The sequence below is a fragment of the Nycticebus coucang genome, chromosome 23 (genome assembly GCF_027406575.1).
Source record: "Nycticebus coucang isolate mNycCou1 chromosome 23, mNycCou1.pri, whole genome shotgun sequence".
Lineage (NCBI taxonomy): Eukaryota > Metazoa > Chordata > Mammalia > Primates > Lorisidae > Nycticebus > Nycticebus coucang.
The window spans coordinates 17828716-17851840 of record NC_069802.1 but is presented as its reverse complement, the minus strand read 5'-3'; the positions used below and the strand labels follow the sequence as shown (position 1 = coordinate 17851840).

Sequence of the window (23125 nt, the reverse complement as noted above, 5' to 3'; positions counted from 1 at the left end):
ACACGATCAGTTTTGCCAACCATTCTAATCACTGTCTAGTACAGTTTCTGCCACACCATAGTTACTCAACAAATTTTTTTGATGAAGAAAATAGAGGTAGCCAGTTAATATCATCTTCCCAGATTTGATGTTATCTCAGTGGTCATAGAAATATAACCTATGATTAGTTCATCTTAAATCACAAGCCCACCTATTTGGTCAAATGTGTTGGTTCTGTTACCAAGAAAAGGGTGAAAGGGACTTGATATTCACAAACAAAAGCTATTATACTACCATTTTCCCCTGCCTTCTAATTTGTTAGTGGGTGTTAGGACAACTTTCTTAACATCAGAGAAGGCTAATATAGCAGAAAAAGTAAAAGTGAAATTTGACTCATTAATAATTATGGACCAGAAATTACTGGAGCTTTATTCAAGTTTGGAGGAAATTATTTGAGATTCTTCTGGGAGTGTAATAGGCACAGGAGGATTTGTTAGTTCTTACTATTCAGCTGAATATCCAAAACTATACTGTCTATGGGAACCAAATTTGGGGGTCTCAAAGTTGACTAAAACCAGGCAGAACCCAGAACTAGAGGCAGGAGGGCAGGTACTTCCTACATTGTTAGAAGAACAAAATTCAGTTTAACTCAAAGCTGCAGTGTCCCAAGGATTATTAATTAGACAAAGACAGGACCACACTGCAAAGAAAATACCAAGGAAATAGATGAATTATTTAATAAAGTCCACAACTACAGTTTTGCATTTCAGGTTGGCTATAAAAAGAAGGAAATACACACATGTTTTTTCAAGTTTCTAAATAAATTTGTGGTGGTTATTTTGTTTGTCAACTTGGCTGGGCCATGTGGTGCCCTTATATTTTGTTAGACATTGTTCTAGGTGTGTCTCTATTAGGGTGATTCTGAAAGAGATTAACATTTGAATTAGTATGACTGAAGGCCTGAATAGAACAACATGGCTTAGCAGGAGAGAATTTTCTCCTTTTCTCTGATGCTCTTTAATCTGGATATAGTCTTATCCTCCCTTTACACTGATCTGTAACTTACACTATGAGCTCTTTTTGTTTTCAGGCCCTCAGACTCCAGATTTCTTAATTTCATAATTAAATGAGCCAATTCCTTATAGCAAATTTTCTATTTGTACTCCTTCTGAGTAGAACCCTGACAAATAATAATTAAAAAATAGCTAAAAAGTCATATGTTGAATGCAAGGTCAAAAAAGATGCCCGAGTGGCTCATGTGCAAAGCAGGATTCTGCTATGACTCAGAAAAACAGTAAATTCTGACAATACCACACATCTTTTATATCCAGAGCAAGGTAGACGCATCATTAAACTGAAGAACCCTAAGCATCAGTATCTGCGTCCATCACTTCATGGATGCTTTCCTGTCACCTTAGAATGAATGGCCACAGAGATGTGTACACGCACTCACGCTTTTAATTAAAATTGTTAAATTCAAGATTGTTTTTTGTGGCAATGAATTAAGACAACAGTGTAGACATCATTATTAGATTATACCACTTAGAGCATGCATGAATTAACTGTTATTTGAAAACAAATCTAATAAATGTCCAGTTAAGGGCAATTGTATTGCTTTTATAGTGGAAATATGCATTAAACATATTTGCAATTAAGTAAATTTATAATGGACATTAGCTAAGTGCTGGTTTAAGGTAAATAATTATTTATTTTTAAATACTAATGGACATTAGGGATGACCAAGTCTGCTTCTGGCAGAACTATGTCAGAAACAAGAATGGGAAATCTTATTGGTTGCATGAATTCAGTGTACTTAGCTATCGAAAGCTAGCAGAGGACAGAGGATACGTGAGGAAAGGCGTGGAATTCCAGAAGTTTGTCAAGCTGGTAGAAGAACTCAAGTGTCTTACTTTCTAGCTGACCTAGGTAGATGGGATCTGGGTGAGGATAGGGATGGGGATAGGACAATAGAACAGGGAGAAACATAGAAGGGGAATGAAGAGGGAGACAAAAATATTGTCCTTTTCCTGAGAGATACAATATCAGGAATTTGCTTCTCAAGAAAGTATAGATGGGGAGGAAAAACAGCACAAAAAGTGCATTGGAAGGTGAATTTGAGCTAGGACTTAGATTTATGTGGAAAAAATTACATGTGAAATTCCAGGGACATAGCAAGACAAAAAGATCAGAAAAGTACACTTCTATAAGAATTTTTGAGAATGTGTTAGAAGGCAAGTGACATCATTAGTTGAGATTGTGAACGATATACCAAGGTTTAGCATGTCCATTCTTAAAATACAGAATTTAGTTTTTATAAAATTTCACATTAATATTTTTAAGCTGTAGTTGTGTAAGAAGCTGTTTTTTTAGTTACATTTTCAATGTATGATTTTCTTTTTTTTTTTTTGTGATTTTTTGGCCGGGGCTGGGTTTAAACCCGCCACCTCTGGCATATGGGACTGGCGCCCTACTCCTTGAGCCACAGGCACCGCCCTCAATGTATGATTTTCAAGTGTGAATTTCCTCAACAGTTTTTCTCATCCTGTGCTTATGTGCATGAACAGTTTTCTGTGAATAAGCAGAGAGAGGGTCCCAGGGGTCTCCTATTTTATTCTCTGCACTACACTGGATGATTAAGAGTTGTCTTAGGCCACAAATTAAAAACATAAACACTAACAGAAAGGTCCGTGCATACTTATCACAATATCCAATGCTACAGATAAGTAAAACAGTCTTCAAATAATCTGCATGTGGCCTGAGGGCCCAACCTGCTAGATAGGCAGGTGGGAGAAATTTATATTTTTTCATTCTGAAATTGGACAAGATCAAGACTTTCTGACAATGATACTTCCCCACCCCTGCAGTTTTTGGCCAGGGCTGTGTTTGAACCCCCCACCTCTGGCATATGGGGCCAGCACCCTACTCCTTTGAGCCACAGGCACCACCCAGAATGATACTTTTTTTAATTGAACACCTAATTTAATGTCATTCTGTATTCATAAATATGAGAATGTTGCTTACAGTTATAGGGTTCTTTGAAGGCTACATAGGAATAGGTTAGAGTTTCACAGAACATGATTCTCAGATCACTGATATCAAAGTTTTATTCATATCCAACTTATTTTGACCTACTTTAAGAGTGCAGACTGGACTTTCTTGAAGTGGAATTCAGATCTACACCTTTTTTACTTACACAGTTACAATCCATTGGATGAGGTCAAATGCTATATGGAATTTGTTACTAACAAACACAAGATGAACTTATCAATGCCACACTAAATACAAGAATAAAAAGAAAAAGCTAAATAAAACATTTATAAACCCCTGTTAATCTGAAATTAGAAAAATAAATAAAAATAATTAAAGAAATCATCTCAGTCCCACCACAGAGAGATCCACATTATTACAATTATTACACATATTCATAACTTCTGTTGTCATGTACAAATATTTTGTAATCTATTTTTCTCACTAACATTTACCACTAACATCATTTAAAAGCAACACACATATGCTTATTCATTATTTTGAATAATTGCGACATATTATACTACCTTATAAATCACTATAAAAAATGGAAATGAGGCTGTGCTGGAACCCGTGATCAGCACCCTCCTGGACATCCACAAGAGCTGCGCAGTGACCCATGATAGGCACCCTCCCACCTCCAGAAGAGCTGCTCCAGGACCTGCGATTGGCACCCTCCTGAAACCCAGAAAGAACTGCACCAGGACCCTCCCAAACCTCCAAAAAAGCCATGCCATCCCATACCCTGCCCGCCAGGCCTCCCCACGCCCTGACCAGGAACTCCAGGAGCTGCACAACCATGCGTCCTCCCTCCACAATGCACGCTCATCTGGCCAGGGAATCTGGTAGCCGTTGTGCCCTCTGGAGCCCTCCTTGCCTCTGCGTGGAGCCCTTCTCCTGGCCAGAGACTGCTGGAGGCTTGGGCCCTCTGTGCCAAAGTCACGGGGCGCCAGGCACTCACAGAATCATGAGCACCACTCCCCACCCTGTTGCTGGAACCAGGGGTGTCACACTCTGGAGCTGATCCCACAACCAGAACTCCCTGGCTGGGGCAGCCCCAGAAGAGCTACACAGGGTCACTCCCTACAAAGATTCAGCAACAATAGAGTGATGCCTCTGGGTCTAATCTTGGAGAAAAAACACCCCAACTCTGAGAACAGCCAGAGGCAATGGTGAAAAACAATGATGAGGCGAAATCAAAGGAAATACTCTGACAATATGAATAATCACAACAGACAAAATCCCCCAAGGATCAATGGGGCAGACACAGCACAAGATCCCACGCACAAACAAATAGCTGAGATGTCAGAAATCAAATCCAGAGTCTGGATAGCAAATAAGACCGAATTAGAATTCCAAGCAGTAACCCAAAAGATGTCTCAAGAGTTCAACAAATTCAAAAACCAAATAACCAAAGATTTTGACAAATTGAGACAAGAAGTTGCAGTACTCAAAATCTGAGAAACACAGTAGAATCCCTCAGTAGCAGAATGGAGCAAGCAGAAGAAAAAAATTATGACATTAAGGACAAAGCTTTCCAACGTTCCCACACTCTCAGAGAGGAAGAGAAATGGAGGGCAAAAACAGATCAAAAAGTCATTCATCATGATCAAGTAGGCTTCATCCCAGGGATGCAAGGCTGGTTTAACATACGCAAGTCCATAAACGATCCACCATATTAACAGAGGCAAAAATAAAGATCACATGATCCTCTCAATACATGCAGAAAAAGCATTTGATAAAATCCAGCATCCTTTTCTAATCAGAACACTGAAGAGTATAGGCATAGGTGGCACATTTCTTTTTTTTTTTTTTTCCACCGTTAAAGTCTATATAACGGCTTATCCCACAAAGAGAGAACACCGGAATATGTTAGACTTTCTTGCTATAGCAAGCTCAAATTGTGTCAGACAAGGTGGCACATTTCTAAAACTGATGGAAGCTATCTATGACAAACCCACAGCCAATATTTTACTGAATGGAGTAAAACTGAAAGCTTTTCCTCTTAGAACTGGAACCAGACAAGGTTGTCCTTTGTCACCTTTACTATTCAACATAGTGCTGGAAGTTCTAGCCAATACAATTAGGCAAGACAAGGAAATAAAGGGAATCCAAATGGGATCAGAGGAGGTCAAACTCTCCCTCTTTGCTGACGACATGATCTTATACTTAGAGAACGCCAAAGACTCAACCACAAGACTCCTAGAAGTCATCAAAAAAATACAGTAATGTTTCAGGATATAAAATCAATGTCCACAAGTCAGTAGCTTTTGTATACGCCAATAACAGTCAAGATGAGAAGCTAATTAAGGACACAACTCCCTTCACCATAGTCTCAAAGAAAATGAAATGCCTAGGAATATACCTAACGAAGGAGGTGAAGGACCTCTATAAAGAAAACTATGAAATCCTCAGAAAGGAAATTGCAGAGGCTATTAACAAATGGAAGAACATACCATGCTCATGGACAGGAAGAATCAACATTGTTAAAATGTCTATACTTCCCAAAGCAATCTACCTATTCAATGCCATTCCTATCAAAATACCAACATCGTACTTTCAAGATTTTGAAAAAATGATTCTGCGGTCTTTGTTTGTTTGTTTGTTTTTATTAAACCATAGCTGTGCACATTAGTATGATCCTGGGGCACCACACACTTGGTTCACAGATCATTTGACACATTTTCATCACACTAGTCAACACAGCTTTTGTAGCATTTTCTTAGTTATTTTGCTAAGACCTTTACATTCCACATTTACTAGGATTCACATATACCCTTGCTGCATTTTATATGGAAACGGAAAAAACCCCATATAGCTAAGGCAGTTCTTAGTAATAAAAATAAAGCTGGGGGCATCAGCATACCAGATTTTAGTCTGTACTACAAAGTCATAGTGCTCAAGACAGCATGGTACTGGCACAAAAACAGAGACATAGACACTTGGAATTGAATTGAAAACCAAGAAATGAAACTAACATCTTACAACCACCTAATCTTCGATAAACCAAACAAGAACATACCTTGGGGGAAAGACTCCCTATTCAATAAATGGTGTTGGGAGAACTGGATGTCTACATGTAAAAGACTGAAACTGGACCCACACCTTTCCCCACTCACAAAAATTGATTCAAGATGGATAAAGGACTTAAATTTAAGGCATGAAACAATAAAAATCCTCAAAGAAAGCATAGGAAAAACACTGGAAGATATTGGCCTGGGGAAAGACTTCATGAAGAAGACTGCCATGGCAATTGCAACAACAACAAAAATAAACAAATGGGACTTCATTAAACTGAAAAGCTTCTGTACAGCTAAGGAGACAATAACCAAAGCAAAGAGACAACCTACACAATGGGAAAGGATATTTGCATATTTTCAATCAGACAAAAGCTTGATAACCAGGATCTATAGAGAACTCAAATTAATCCACATGAAAAAAGCCAACAATCCCATTTATCAATGGGCAAGAGACATGAATAGAACTTTCTCTAAAGATGATAGACGAATGGCTAACAAACACATGAAAAAATGTTCATCATCTCTATATATTAGAGAAATGCAAATCAAAACAACCCTGAGATACCATCTAACCCCAGTGAGAATGGCCCACATCTCAAAATCTCAAAACTGCAGATGCTGGCGTGGATGTGGAGAGAAGGAACACTTTTACACTGCTGGTGGGACTGCAAACTAGTACACCCTTTCTGGAAGGAAGTATGGAGAAACCTCAAAGCACTCAAGCTAGACCTCCCATTTGATCCTGCAATCCCATTACTGGGCATCTACCCAGAAGGAAAAAAATCCTTTTATCATAAGGACACTTGTACTAGACGGTTTATTGCAGCTCAATTTACAATCGCCAAAATGTGGAAACAGCCTAAATGCCCGCCAACCCAGGAATGGATTAACAAGCTGTGATATATGTATACCATGGAATACTATTCAGCCATTAAAAAAAATGGAGACTTTACATCCTTCGTATTAACCTGGATGGAAGCGGAAGACATTATTCTTAGTAAAGCATCACAAGAATGGAGAAGCATGAATCCTATGTACTCAATTTTGATATGAGGACAATTAATGACAATTAAGGTTATGGGTGGGAGCAGAAAGAGGGATGCATGGAGGGCGGTGGGGCCTTGGTGTGTGTCACACTTTATGGGGGCAAGAAATGATCGCAAGAGGGACTTTACCTAACAATTGCAATTAGTGTAACCTGGCTTATTGTACCTTCAATGAATCCCCAACAATAAAAAAATAAAAATAAAAAGTAAAAAAAAAACAGATCACTCAGAGAACTCTGGGATAATTTGAAGAAAACCAATATTCATCTTATAGGGATCCCCGAAAGTGATGAAGTGGATTCACGAGACACAGAGTCTCTTCTCCATGAGATATAAAGGAGAACTTTCCAGATAAGCCAAGAGATTCTGAAATTCAGATAGCAGACAGTTTCAGAACTCCAGCATGACTCAACCCAAATTAGACATCTCCCATACAGATCATAATCCATTTCACTAAAATTAATATGAAGGAGAAAATTCTGAAAGCAGCCAGATGAAAGAAAACCCTCACCTACATGGAGAAGAATATTAGAATAACTGCAGATCTCTCTGCTGAAATGTTTCAGGCTAGGAGAGGATGGTCATCAAATTTTAATCTCCTAAAACAAAATAATTTTCAACCAGGATCCTGTACCCAGCTAAACTGAGTTTCATTTATGATGGAGAAATTAAATACTTTAATGACATTCACATGTTCAAGAAATTTGCCACAACTCAACAATCAGCTCTCCAGTATATTCTCAGACCTATCCTCCATAAAGACCAACATAATCCATCACCACAAAAGTAAACCCACCCAGAAAATTTTGATCAAATTCCAACTTCCACAGTTGCAAAAGGATTAAAAATGTCCACCAGCCTCTCGAAAGGCTTATCAATATTCTCAATGAATGTGAATGGTTTAAACTGTCCTCTAAAGAGGCACAGGTTGGCTGACTGTATACAAAAACTCAAGCCAGATATCTGCTGCATACAAGAATCTCATCTTACATTAAAAGACAAATATAAACTCAAGCTGAAGAGATGGTCATCTATACTCCAGGCAAATTGAAAGCACAAAAAAGCAGGCGTTGCAATTCTATTCACAGTTGAAAAAGGCTTTAAACCGACCGAAATAAGGAAGAATAAGAATGGACACTTCATATTTGTTAAAGGTAATACTCGATATGAGATTTCAATTATCAATATTTATACACCCAACCAGAATGCACCTCAAATTATAAGAGAAACTCTAACAGATATGAGCAACTTGATTTCCTCCAGTTCCACAGTAGTTGGAGATTTTAACACTCCTTTGGCAGTGCTGGATAGATCCTCCAAAAAGAAGCTAAGCAAAGAAATCTTTGATTTAAACTTAACCATTCAACATCTGGACTTAATAGACATCTAAAGAACATTTCATCCCAACAAAACTGAATATGCATTCTTCTCATCAGCCCATGGAACATACTCCAAAATCGACCACATCTTGGGCCACAAATCTAACCTCAGCAAATTAAAAAAAAAAAAAAATAGAAATTATCCCTTGCATCTTCTCAGACCATCAAGGAATAAAAGTTGAACTCAATAACAGGAATCTGCATACCCATATAAGAACATAAATAACCTTATGCTGAAAGACAGATGGGTTATAGATGAGATTAAGAAGGAAATCACCAAATTTGTGGAACAAAACAACAATGAAGACACGAATTACCGGGCGGCGCCTGTGGCTCAGTCGGTAAGGCACCGGCCCCATATACCGAGGGTGGCGGGTTCAAACCCGGCCCCGGCCAAACTGCAACCAAAAAATAGCCGGGCGTTGTGGCGGGCGCCTGTAGTCCCAGCTGCTCGGGAGGCTGAGGCAAGAGAATCGCTTAAGCCCAGGAGTTGGAGGTTGCTGTGAGCTGCGTGAGGCCACGGCACTCTACCGAGGGCCATGAAGTGGGACTCTGTCTCTACAAAAAAAAAAAAAAAAAAAAAAAAGACACGAATTATCAGAACCTCTGGGATACTGCAAAGGCAGTCCTAAGAGGGAAATTTATAGCACTGCCAGCCTTCCTCAAGAAAGTGGATAGAGAAGAAGTTAATAACTTAATGGGACATCTCAAGCAACTGGAGAAGGAAGAACATTACAACCCCAAACCCAGGAGAAGAAAAGAAATAACCTAAATCAGAGCAGAATTAAATGAAATTGAAAACAAAAGTATTATACAATAGATCAATAAATCCAAAAGTTGGTTTTTTGAAAAGGTCAAAAAAATAGATAAACCTTTGGCCAACCTAACCAGGAAAAAAGAGTAAAATCTCTAATTTCATCAATCATAAATGGTAACAATGAAATAACAGACCCCATCAGAAATTCAAAAGATCCTTAATGAATATTACAAGAAACTCTACTCTCAGAAATAGGAATATCTGATAGAAATCAACCAATACCTGGAAGTATGCCACATACCAAGACTTAGCCAGAATGAAGTGGAAATGTTGAACAGGCCTATATCAAGTACTGAAATAGCATCAACTATACAAAATCTCCCTAAAAAGAAAAGCCCAGGACCACATGGGCTTTATGTCAGAATTCTACCAAACCTTTAAAGAACTATTACCTATATTACTAAACCTCTTCCAAAATATAGAAAAAGAAGGAATATTACCCAACACATTCTATGAAGCAAACATCACCTTGATCCCCAGGGAAAGACTCAACAAGAAAAGAAAATTATAGACCAATATCACTAATGAATATTGATGCAAAAATACTCAATAAGATCCTAACAAACAAAATCTAACAACACATCAAAAAAATTGTACACCATGACCAAGTGGGATTTATCCCAGGGTCTCAAGGCTGGTTCAATATACGTAAATCTGTAAATGTAATTCAGCACATAAACAAACTAAAAAATAAAGACCTTATGATTCTCTCAATTGATGCAGAAAAAGCTTTTGATAATATCCAGCATCCCTTCATGATCAGAACACTTAAGAAAATTGGTCTAGAAGGGACATTTCTTAAACTAATAGAGGCCATCTACAGCAAACCTACAGCCAATATCATATTGAATGGAGTTAAATTGAAATCATTTCCACTTAGATCAGGAACCAGGCAAGGTTGCCCATTGTCTCCACTGCTCTTTAACATTGTCATGGAAGCTTTAGCCATTACAATTAGGGAAGAAAAGGCGATCGAGGGTATCCACATAGGGTCAGAAGAGATCAAACTTTCACTCTCTGCAGATGACATGATCGTATATCTGGAAAACACTAGGGATTCTACTACAAAACTTTTAGAAGTGTTCAAGGAATACAGCAATGTCTCAGGCTACAAAATCAACACCCACAAATCTGTAGCTTTTATATATACCAACAATAACCAAGCCGAACAAACAGTCAAGGACTCTATTCCTTTCACAGTAGTGCCAAAGAAGATGAAATATTTGGGAGTTTATCTAACAAAGGATGTGAAATATCTCTATAAAGAGAACTATGAAACTTTAAGAAAAGAAATAGCTGAAGATGTTAACAAATGGAAAAACATACCATGCTCATGGCTGGGAAGAATCAACATTGTTTACTACCCAAAGCAATTATAATTTTAATGCAATTCCTATCAAAGCTCCATTGTCATATTTTAAAGATCTTGAAAAAATAATACTTCGTTTTATATGGAATCAGAAAAAACCTCGAATAGCCAAAACATTACTCAGAAATAAAAACAAAGCAGGAGGAATCATGCTACCAGACCTGAGACTATACTATAAATCGATAGTGATCAAAGCAGCATGGTACTGGCCCAAAAACAGACAAGTAGATATCTGGAACAGAATAGAGAACCAAGAGATGAATCCAGCTACTTACTGTTATTTGGTCTTTGACAAACCAATTAAAAACATTCAGTGGGGAAAAGATTCCCTATTTAACAAATGGTGCTGTGTAAACTGGCTGGAAACGTAGAAGATTGAAATTGGACCCACACCTTTCACCATTAACTAAGATAGACTCTCACTGGATAAAAGATTTAAACTTAAGACATGAAACTATAAAAATTCTTGAAGAAAGTGCAGGGAAAACTCGTGAAGGAATCGGCCTGGGTGATTATTTTATGAGGAGGACTCCCCAAGTAATTGAAGCAGTATCAAAAATACATTACTGGGACCTGATTAAACTGAAAAGCTTCTGCACAGCCAAGAACATAGTAAGTAAAGCAAGCAGACAGCCCTCCGAATGGCAGAAAATATTTGCAGGTTATACTTCCAATAAAAGTTTAATAACCAGAATCCACAGAGAACGCAAACGTATTAGCAAGAAAAGAACAAGTGATCCCATCGCAGACTGGGCAAGGGACTTGAAGAGAAACTTCTCTGGGAAGATAGATGCACAATTTACAGACAAATGAAGAAATGCTCATCATCCTTAATCAGAGAAATGCAAATCAAAACTACTTTGAGATATCACCTAACCCCAGGAAGAGTAGCCCACATAACAAAATCCCAAAATCAGAGATGTTGGTGTGGATGCAGAGAAAAGGGCACACTTCTACACTGCTGGTGGGAATGCACACTAATACGTTCCTTTTAGAAGGATGTTTGGAGAATACTTAGAGATATGAAAATAGACCTGCCATTACATCCTGTAATTCCTTTACTAGGTATATACTGAGAAGACCGAAAATCACAATGTAACAAAGACATCTGTACCATAAGTTTTATTGCAGACCAATTCATAATTGCTAACTCATGGAAGAAACACAAGTGCCCATCGACCCATGAATGGTCTAGCAAATTGTGGTACATGTATACCATGGAATATTATGCAGCCTTAAAGATGAAGACTTTACTTCTTTTATGTTTACATGGATGGGGCTGGAACATATTCTTCTTAGCAAAGTATCTCAAGAATGGAAGAAAAAGTATCCAATGTACTCAGCCCTACTAGGAAACCAATTTATAGCTTTCATAGGAAAGCTGTTACCCAACTATAGCACAAGAATATGGGGAAAGATCCAAGGGAGGGGAAGAGAGGGGGGAGGGTAATGGGTGGGGCCACAGCTATGGTGCATCTTAGAATGGGTACAGGCAAAACCTACTAAATGCAGAATACAAATGTCTGTATACAATAACTAAGAAAATGCCATGAGGGCTACACTGAACAGTTTGATGAGAATATTTCAGATTGTATATGAAACCAGCACATTGTACCCCTTGATTGCACTAATGTACACAGCTATGATTTAACAATAAAAAAAAAGTTCTATCAATATTACTAGTTTTGCAATTATTTCCAAATAAAGAGTTAAAAACTGGTTACTTGATTTGGGGATGGTTTTAACTAGACAGATGAGGCAAGGGCAGGAGAAAGAATTTTTACTGTTATGAACATATTAACTATTCAAAAACTTAAATACATGTTATTTATTTCAATAAAAAATGGAAAATGGAAAATGAAAAATGACAATAATGTTAAAGTTGAGGAAAGCCCTAATTAAATAATGTAATTTAACTTTTTTATTAATTTAACCTTTAGAATTTATATATTTTTTTCAATCAAACTGAAGATGAGTTAAGATCAAGCTTGAGGGCTCTAAAAGGCCATTAATTTAATTTTTAACCAATTTGTCAAAAAGAAATGAAACTTGTGACAAAAAGGAAAAGACAAGACATTATTAGCTGGGCGTTGTGGCGGGCGCCTGTAGTCCCAGCTACTCGGGAGGCTGAGGCAAGAGAATCGCTTAAGCCCAGGAGTTGGAGGTTGCTGTGAGCCGTGTGACACCACGGCACTCTACCGAGGGCCATAAAGTGAGACTCTGTCTCTACAAAAAAAAAAAAAAAAAAAAAAGAAAAGACACTAAGAAAATGTTCCAAAATATGATGGTAAAAATTGACAATGGTCATGTCTCATGAATCTATACAACAGGGTTGTCTTCAATGAAATATAAATTATAATTCCCAGGGCCATGGAACATTTAGTAATCTTTTCTATTAAATTTGTAATATCCTTGACTTTATGAATTCATAATTCGATATTTTGTAGTGGTTTAAATAAATACCTCAACCCCTTTTAAGAGAAAAACCTGAAGGCAATCTTATTTGAAATCCAATAATTCTAATATCCTCTATAAATCATTGTCATGGTTAATCATAAACTACAACATATAAAGCAAATTATAATTAGCCAGATAGATGACACTTAGGTAGGTAGACCAAATCATCACTGGTTTGGGTGTTTTTAGAAATATAAAGTCAATATCTTGCATTGCCTGTTAGGAGTCTTCAAAAGTTAGTACAGTCTCATAATATATTAAATGAAAAAGTGATGATCAATTATCATTACAATACCCTAACTTCATTACATTTGCTTGAATTAAACAAAATGACTGAATCTAGAGGTGAACAAAGCACAGCCAAAGATGATATATGTTTTAATTTAAGTGCAATTTATGCATTTCAGCACAAACCCCTTTGTGAAAGTAATTATAGGAAATAAAGTTTAGGATATGTTGCTTCAAAACTGCTGTGTTTAGTTGATAGCCTACAAATTCTCTGTTGGAGATATTATGGTCTACAGTGGATTCTAGTTAATTAGCACATTGCAATAGAAATTGAAATATGCCAATTAGAGAATGATTGTCTCATTTAAATACATAATTGCTCTTATGAACTATCGGATACATTTGAAATTAGGATGAATTTTTGAAATGCAAAACGTTGGCCAAATTGTATATGTACGTAATTAAGACAAATTAGAAATGCAGATGTTGGTCAGAATAAAAAGCATCCCCATCAAGCATAGTCCCATTTTTTGGTCAGCAGTTTAATGAGTATTACAATCCATCTGGCCCATACCAACTCAGAGTATACCCAATAACCACAATCTAAAAATGAATTTGAAATCTGTATTATTAATACTACTCTAAACCAATATTATTTCAGACATCCATCAATCCAAAATGATACCAAGTTCCTGCTTTTTCATACTTAAATGTTCTAAAGGCATTAATGTAGAATGAATGAAAAATTTTATGGTGAAGACAAAGATTTTTAAAACTGCAGAAGAATTTTTACATGTTAAGTACAAGTTAATAGCATGTTTCTCCAATATGTATTAAGATAATCAATATAGGGACGTCTATTTCATGCAAAAATCTATTTGCTACAAAAAATAAATAAATAAATAAAAACCTCTGTAACTTAGAGCACATAAAGGAATTTGTTGAAACATGAGGTATAGGGAGGGCTCCCCGTTAGCTCTGATAATGATTTACCTCAGGCATTGCCCTTCACTCACCCCACAACTTAACATTTGCATTTGTAGGGTGCCTGTCACTCAAAGGACTAGGGCACCGGCCCCATATACTGGAGGTGGCAGGTTCAAAACCCAGTCCTGGCCAAAAACTGAAAAAAAATAAAAAATTAAATTGTATTTGTAACAATTTATATAGTCATAGAATATCTGCAGTATTATAAATGTGAAAAGGCAGCATCCTGGTATTTTTCAATACAGACCATTTCTAAACAATAATACATTTTATTTTTGTGTAATTCTGTGGAACTATAATGGGTATGTGCATTTATCTTGTGTAATTATAGCCAAATTATCTAATTAAAACAGCCTAAACAAGTACTAAACTTTTAAAATTTTTACATCTAGTAAACAAGAAATAAACAAATGGCCATTAATACAACTGAATAGATCAGCCATCATTCAGTATTTTCTTTCACATCATTAATATTCACATTTTAATTATAGTAGAATACCAAAAATTCTATATAATCTATACAATCTAATAAAATCCTATTGTACCCTATCATATAGTACCAAAAATCTATCTATATAATCTCACATAGCCTCGAACAGTTTTTTAAATATTGTTTTACTTTTTATAACACTGGTGAGCACCATAGTAGCTTATTAATTCGGAAAAAAGAACTTAAAGTGTAGAATTACTTGATCAAATTAGATGAAAAAGTCAAGAATTTTGATACGTATTTTATGTCAGAAAACTTTTTTAAGTCAATTTATGGACCTGGCAAGGTGTCTCACACCTGTAATACTGGCACCCTGGGAGGCTGAGGTGGGTGGATGGCTTGAGCTCTGGGAGACCAACAGCTTGAGCAAGAGCAAGACCCGGTCTTTAGTAAAAAATAGAAAAACTAGTCAGGTGTTGTGGGAGACGCCTGTAGTCCCAGCTATTCAGGAGCTGAGGTAAGAGGATCTCTTGAGCTAAAGAGTTTGAGGTTGCTGTGGGATGTAATGAAGCCACTATACTCTCTCCAGGAAGACAAAGTGAGACTCCGTCTCAAAAAAATAAAGTCAATGTATAATCTCATAAGAAGTGACTATTCTTGTTTACTAAACCTTGACAACTGCTGTAGGAGGCAAATTATAAAGCAACTCCAACAGCCCTGCCCCCTGGTGCACAACTCTCGTATCTCTCCTACACCTAAGTGCTAATGCAGCTTAGGGATAAAATGGAATAGTGCCTGGCTTGATCAGACGGCATTTAAAAGGTGAACGGCGATGGGATAGTCACGTCTATGATTACATTGCATTACACATAGAAGATTATCTTGCAGCTGACTGGAGGAACAGAAGAAATCAAAGTGAGTAGTCCCTCCTAGCATGGAAGAAAGCCAATAGCCCCATCATAAACTACTAAAGAGAAAGAAGCACATGGCCAGGAGATGAGGGCAGCCTCTGGAAGACAAAAGTGATCCCCAACTATAGCTAAAATAAGCTAAAATAAAAGAAGGTCCTCTATCCTACATTGACAAGAAACCACATTCTTCTAATAACCAAATAAAAAAATGAAGGTTTTCTAGTCCCTTGATTTTCAAGCTTTATGAAACCTCAAATATGAACCCCACTAACTTGGACCCAGTGAAGTCCTGAATTACAGAAACTTAAAAATAATAAATTGTGTAGTTCATTATTGTGATGTTTTATCCAATAATAGAAAACGGATACATTATATATTGTCATTTTGTCACCTTTAAAAAATTTTCCGATTGATTTGTCATTTTTTTATTACTGTCAAATAGATAAACAGCATCATTCTACTTTACTTTTTACTTCTTTTTGTTCTTATGATCTCTATTTCATATGTTGGGGCAAAAGAAAATTTTTGAAGTTTACACTTGGCTTATCTTTTATCATTTACTGATCTTTCTTTTGGATTGTTTCAGAATGGGTTTGTGCTTCTCGTATGAAGTATTAATAGTAAATCTCTCCCTTTTAATATATCCCTTTTCAATTTATTCATACGGAGAATTTTATATACAGATTTGGGTTTTGACTTTATGGTTTCACATTCTGGGTTTTTTTGTGTTTGTTTAATTCTTAGTTTTGTTTTAATTCCTTTTTGTTTTGTTTTAATTCTTAGTAAACTCCCTTAATTTGAACTTGTATTTGTACTCTGTGGTTCCTCACCATAGTAAAGGGTATTGTCAGATACCCAGGTGCTTAAACCAGAAATCACACAGTAAATTCTGATGTATCAGAGTCCCTCAGCTCCAGACCCCAATCATCAATGTCTGGAAATATTATCTAATGAATATATGCTAAAACCATCTGCTCTCAGGAACTTCTATACTGGGCTGTTGTGTAAACAAGAGGTAAACTTTTGATATGTCAAGCATGGAAATCTGGAGCTTTTGATAAAAGTAGGATCTATAGTAATAAAAAAATTAATTCTCTGACACTGGTCTAGTGGGCAAGTGAAAGTTTGACAAAAAAAAAAAAAAAGTAATATATGAAGTTTGAAGAAACATTATACCTTGAGAAAGATTTCGATAAATATACAACAAAAAATTGGTTGCCTATATATCATAACGTTAAAGACAAAAAGCATGCCCGTGGAGTATGTGCTATTTTTTTCTAATAAGGTGTTGGTAGAAAGAGATTAGTTCCAGAGAGAATTGTATCATTTGGAAATAGAAATAAATGAGCATAAATATGGAAGCTTGTATCTTTGAAAAAGCTTACGATTTTAAATTCTAAATAATAAAAATATAATTTAAAACCTTTTGGGAACACAGGCACACTTCACTGGCAAAAATCAAATTAAACTTGTGGTTTCTACACTCACACAATGCCATTAAAGTAGGGCAAGAGGACGTTGGGCTAGGAAAAAATATTGATCAGTATTCAGAATTACATCTAGCTATGAGTTCAGTGTGTTAATTAACGCGATATTAACTTAAGACAAATGGATCAGAGATGGCCATACACAGATTCCCTGATCTCAAGGAAGTGGAACACAACTTTCCATTCCTTAAGTGTGAGATGCTCATAGGAAGTTCCTTCCAAAGAGTAGAGTATGGAAGAGAGATGAGGGAAGAATAACTTTATAGTAAAAAAGACCTGACCAGCACTACATCAGCCATTAAGGTGTATATTATAAGATACTTGACCAGAACTCCTGAAAACTACCAAGGTCATCAAAAGCAAAGGAAGTCTGAGAAATGATCTCTACTCAGACAAGACTAATGCAACATGACAACTAAATGTAAGGTGATATTGGATGGGATCATGGAAAGAAAAAGGAAAGGTTAAAACTAAGGTAATCTGGGTGGCGCCTGCGGCTCAAAGAGGTAGGGCATTGGCCCCATATATATGCCGGAGGTGGTGGGATCAAACCCAGCCCTGGCCAAAAACTGCAAAAAAAAAAATAATAATAAAAAAAAAAAATAAGGTAACCTGAGTGAAGTGTGAACTTTCATAATAATGTTTTAATAGGGCCCATTAACTGCAATGACTGCACCATATCAATGTACTATGTTAATAATATGGGAGCTGAGAAGTATATAGTAATCTCTGTACCATATTCACAGTTTTCCTTGATATATGAAACTATTACAAAAAATAACTTTTTAAATAAACTGATAAGTGCAACACCAAAGAGAAATCTCAAAAGCATTATGAAAGGTTAAAATAATCAGACACAAAAGAATAAATACTGAATTGTTCCAATTTTTGAATTTTGGGGGGAATATCAAATTATATAGACAGAAATTGTATCAATGGTTGTAGTGGTGAGGAGAGTGGGTTTAGTACCAAGAAATGAATGAAAAAGCCCATCCTGGTTTATCCTGGTTTATCAATAGGTCATTGAATGATATCATTCTGAATGTTTTTTTAAGTTTTTAAGTCCCTAAGAAATATAAATTTATTTACTGTATTTTCCCTTTCAAAATGCTGATATCTATTGATAGGAAATTATTTTTGCAATAATGGGCGAATAAAAGAGACTGCCACAGTTTTCCATTATGAAGTACCTATCACTGCACTGACATGGCTAACCTTGTGGGTTTCTTTCTTTTTCTATTTTCTTTTTTTAAATTTTAATATCTGCTGCATCATTAATCCGAGAAAACCAGGTCTTAAGAATGGAGTCTTTTACAAATATAAATATGTTGAAAATATTTTTGACTTATCCCTGAGTTTTCCCTAGAGATGGCTTCCAACAAGATGTCCAGGTGCATTCACTCCCATGAGCTAACTAAATTGTACTTTCCAAGAAGTCTACTAATACATCTCTTGAACCTAGGCCTTCCAAGTTATCCAAGCCAATAATTTCCCGTTATTATATAGGCTAAAATGAATTGTGTTTTCAGTTACTTCCCACTGCATCCTACCTGATGCACTAATGCATTGGAAAAAAGTTTCCACAAAAAAGGAATCAATAGGATGGATGGAAAGATAGAGAGATAGGTAGGTAGGTAGGTAGGTAGATAGATAGATAGATAGATGGATAGATAGATAGATAGATAGATAGATAGATAGATAGATAGATAAGGATATTTATCATAGGGATTGGCTTGCATGTTATGGAGACTAAGAAGTTCAACAATCTGAGGTAAAAGATCCAGCAGGCCTAGGAGAGCCAGCCTGGCAACATACAGTGAGTATTGAGACCTCACCTGAAAGAAAAGAGAGGAGGAAGAGAGGAGGAGGAGAGGAGGAGGGAAGGAAGGGAAGGAGGGAGGAAGTGAGCAAAACGAAGGGAGGAAGGGAAAGAGGGAGGGGAAGGGGGGAAGGGAGGAAGGGAGACAGGGGAGGGGAGGGAGGGGGGAGGGAGGGGGTGGGGAAGGGAGACAGGGGAGGGGAGGGGAGGGAGGGGGTGGGAAAGGGAGGGAGGGAAGGGAGACAGGGGAGGGGAGGGGAGGGAGGGGGTGGGAAAGGGAGGGAGGGAAGGGAAAGAGAGGGGAGGAAAAGAGAGGGGAGGGAGGGAGGGAGGGGAGGGAAAGGGTGGGAAGGAGAGGGGAGGGGGAGAGGGGAGGGAGGGAGGGGAGGGAAAGGGTGGGAAGGACAGGGGAGGGAGGGGGTGGGAAAGGGTGGGAAGGACAGGGGAGGGAGGGGGTGGGAAAGGGTGGGAAGGACAGGGGAGAGAGGGGGTGGGAAGGAGAGAGAAGGAGAGAGAAGGAGAGGGGAGGGAGGGGGTGAGAGCATGTGGGAAAGGGTGGGAAGGAGAGGGGAGGGAGGGGGTGGGAAAGGGTGGGAAGGGGAGGGAGAGGAAGGGGAAGGGGAGGGAGGGAGGAAGGGAGGGAGGAAGGGAGAGGGACAGGGAGGGAGGAAGGGAGAGGGACAGGGAGGGATTGGGGCAGAAAGGAAAAGGATGGAAGGAGGAATGAAGGGAAGAAGAAAGGAAGGAAAGAAAAAAGGGACAACAGTGTTAGTTTTAGCCTGAGTCCAAAGACAGAGAACTTGGAGTTCTGATGTGTGAGGCCAGGAAGAAAGCTTTTGTCTTTTGAGGAGAGAAATCTTCAAGGCTAAAGGGTTGGCTCTTAGGGTGGATTTGGATAGTAATTCCTAGAATTGGGTTCCCTCCCATTTCATATTTTACATGGTTGTTTTGGAACTATCCTGATGAATTCAAAGGAAGAGAAATTTTAAAACCACTACACAAATAGGAGTAATATTGTAATTAGGCAACGTTTATGTAAGGTGACCTAGACAGCTGACAAGCCAGTTAGAGCCAATATTCCTCTATGGCTATTAACTCCCTTGGTGAGACATTAGCCCCTCTACCCACTCTGCAAGTCCTTGCATCTAGTCTCAACCCTGTCTCCAAGCAAATTCAAATGCTAATCTCTTTACCAATCACTATCTCAGATGCGCCCCAAAACAATGTTTTACCAAATTGTCTGGGCATCCCATAGCCCAGGCAAGTTGACACATAAAATAATCACAACTGATCATAAATGTTGCATCATTCATGAGACTATTTTTCTGGTTGTATAAATAAGGGTTTATTAAGGCAATCCTAAATAATAGGTGTGGTTTTCTAAAACATAATTCATAATGTATGCGTAACCATAAAATATGGTGCTGATTTCCATACCAAGTACTGTTTAGAATGCAGAATTGAAAAGCAGCTCTTTAAAATGAATAATTATTCTCAAAGTGGCAGCTTTCCCCCATTAATCTAACCAGTTGGATATTAGGATAAGCAAGAAATAAAGTGCCACATGTTATAGGTTTAAAACTGTACCATTAAAAAGATTTCCAAAGCATAAAAAGCTCTAAAATTTCTTTGTTTTTTGTTTTTCCCATTGGCAAATTATATAAATATTCTACTTTTTTCTTCTTATGAACTATCTTCCAATCTCTGAGGTTATTTTACATTTAGCAAAAATGCTTGGAAGTATTTTTGTCACATCTGCAAAACAGATGAAGCATTGTTTCAGTACTCCTATATGCCATTAAATTATATTAAGTTCTTAAATGAAGTGGGTATGTGGAAGCATTGAGGCCTTTGTTTTAGTTCCAGAAGTAGAAACTAATTTGTTACAGTTCAACTAAGTATGAGATAGAAGATTAAAAAAGAAATAGGCAATGAGGGCAAAATATCCTATTAATGAGATCTGTAGAGTTAAGGTTTACCAAAATTACTAAAGAGAGAATTTAAGACAATTAAGAATACATGTAGCAAGCATTTTAGTCGATTTTTTTCTTTGACTCTTAGAAAATTTTAAATTGATTTTATTATAAAGAATAGCACATTGTTCTTTGACTGTGTCACTACATATCTCACCAATCAGATCTATCTATAAGTGAAATTCTGAACCATATTTTAAGACAAACAGACTATTTGATCAGTAATTGGCACTTTCAATTTCTAATCTATTTGCACAAATGAAAAAAACATGGAACCGCATGGACTCCTCTGCTCTTCTCAATTCCCATGTTCAATACTCACTTCCTGTTGGCTCTCTGCAAACCTCATTTAGAATAAAATTATGTCTCTATGCTTCTACCCTGACCAGCCTGTAACCATGCACTATCAATTTAAGATGGTATTCCTGCTTCCAAATTTGCCACTCAGAGGCTATTTGCAAGATGACAGCCAGGGTAATAGTTCTGAAATATAAGAAAGGTCAGATGGTTTTGTTTTTGTTTTCTACTCAATGACCTTCTGTCTCAAAGCCAAAGGCTCTGTGGTATCTAAAATGTCCTATGGGATCTATATCCTTATCATGTCTTATCTTCATTAAGATGAAAGCAGCCATAGATTGCAGAGGTGAGGACAATCCCAGAGTGAAACTCTCACAGCTTTTCTCATTCCTTTCTCTGCCATTTTGCTAGGTCAAACAATTAAGTTTGCAAACCTATCCTAGAAAAAGTGCTACATACCTCATTGCTGAGTATCAGAATGGTCACCTTGGGGAAGCTATGCATGGATGCCAGCTCCCAGTCCACCCTTCAAGGCAATTTTGGAACTCTTCTTCTGGAATGTTCATGAGAGCTGTCATTGTATGAGGTCTGACAATTAAGTTTGTGGCTAATCCTAGGAAAAGTGCTTTGAAGGGTGGACTAGGCACTGGTCCAGCACGTAGCTTCCTAAGGGGAGGACATTAAAGGTGACCATAGTGATATCCAGCAATGAGGTATGCAGCACTTTTTCTAGGATGTTTCATGAACTTAGTTGTCTGACCTTGAATCTTTTTGATGAGAGTCTTGCTATACTATTCACAAATCTTCTACCAAATTTCTGAACTCCACCAATCTTCCTACCTTGTTCTTTCAAAGTACTAGGATTATACATATAAGGTACCACACTTGGCCTTCTTTTTGCTGTTTCTGAAATGACCCATCTGTTTTAATCTTAGAACTTTTCCATCTAGCTTGATTGCTTTCTCTAATTGTGCTGGACATTCAAGTACAAGAGTCTTCTTGGTAAACTGGCTTTATTTCCCCAGGAGAGATGGGTAAAATCACACCTAACAGGTCCAAACGTGCGCACGATTTACTCCCTGATCACATTAAAGTCATTACTTCCACGTCATCTTCGCTACAAAGACTAATAATCTATTTGAAATTTAGCCTTCTACCTGCTAACACACTAGTAATCCCATCCCTTCCTTTTCCTGAAAATTTCACAACCTTTTTTAAAGTATGTTTTGACTACATGAATTGCTTTTGCACAGTTTAAGTCAAAGATGTAAGTGTTCTCATCACCCAGATTCTGTACATAGCACCTGTTAGGCATGATTTTACTCATCCCCTCCCAGGGAAAGAAAACCATTCCCCCCCCTTTTTTTTTTCTTTTGTAGAGACCGAGTCTCACTTTACTGCCCTCGGTAGAGTGCCGTGGTGTCACACGGCTCACAGCAACTTCCAGCTCTTGGGCTTACGCGATTCTCTTGCCTCAGCCTCCGAGGAGCTGGGACTATAGGCACCCGCCACAACGCCTGGCTATTTTTTTGTTGCAGTTTGGCCGGGGTTGGGTTTGAACCCGCCACCCTCAGCATATGGGGCCGGCGCCCTACTCACTGAGCCATAGGCGCCGCCTGGAAAGAAAACCATTTTATCAATAGGACTCTTGTATTTGAATGTATTCGAATCAAAAGGATGTGAAATCAACCCCATTCCTTTCTAACTTATTGGCTTGCCATGATACTTATCACCTATAAATACTACGTTTTACTTACTTATTAACTCTCCTCTGTCCTTAAATGCCTTCTTCACGATGGGAGTATTTTCTTGTGTCTTTTGTTTACTGGAAGAGTGCTTGCCATAAAATGGATGTTTAGTTGGTATTTTTGAAGTGTTAATAAGTATATATAACAAATT

The 23125-nt window shown here is 37.5% G+C and overlaps 1 non-coding gene across 1 annotated transcript; it reads right to left on the bottom strand.

The window, feature by feature from the left end:
- Positions 1 to 4824: 4824 nt before the first annotated feature.
- On the bottom strand, positions 4825 to 4951 carry LOC128576148 (small nucleolar RNA SNORA28). Its single transcript, XR_008377262.1, has one exon. It is a non-coding gene; the product is annotated as a small nucleolar RNA SNORA28 (small nucleolar RNA).
- Between the last annotated feature and the right edge of the window lie 18174 nt (positions 4952 to 23125).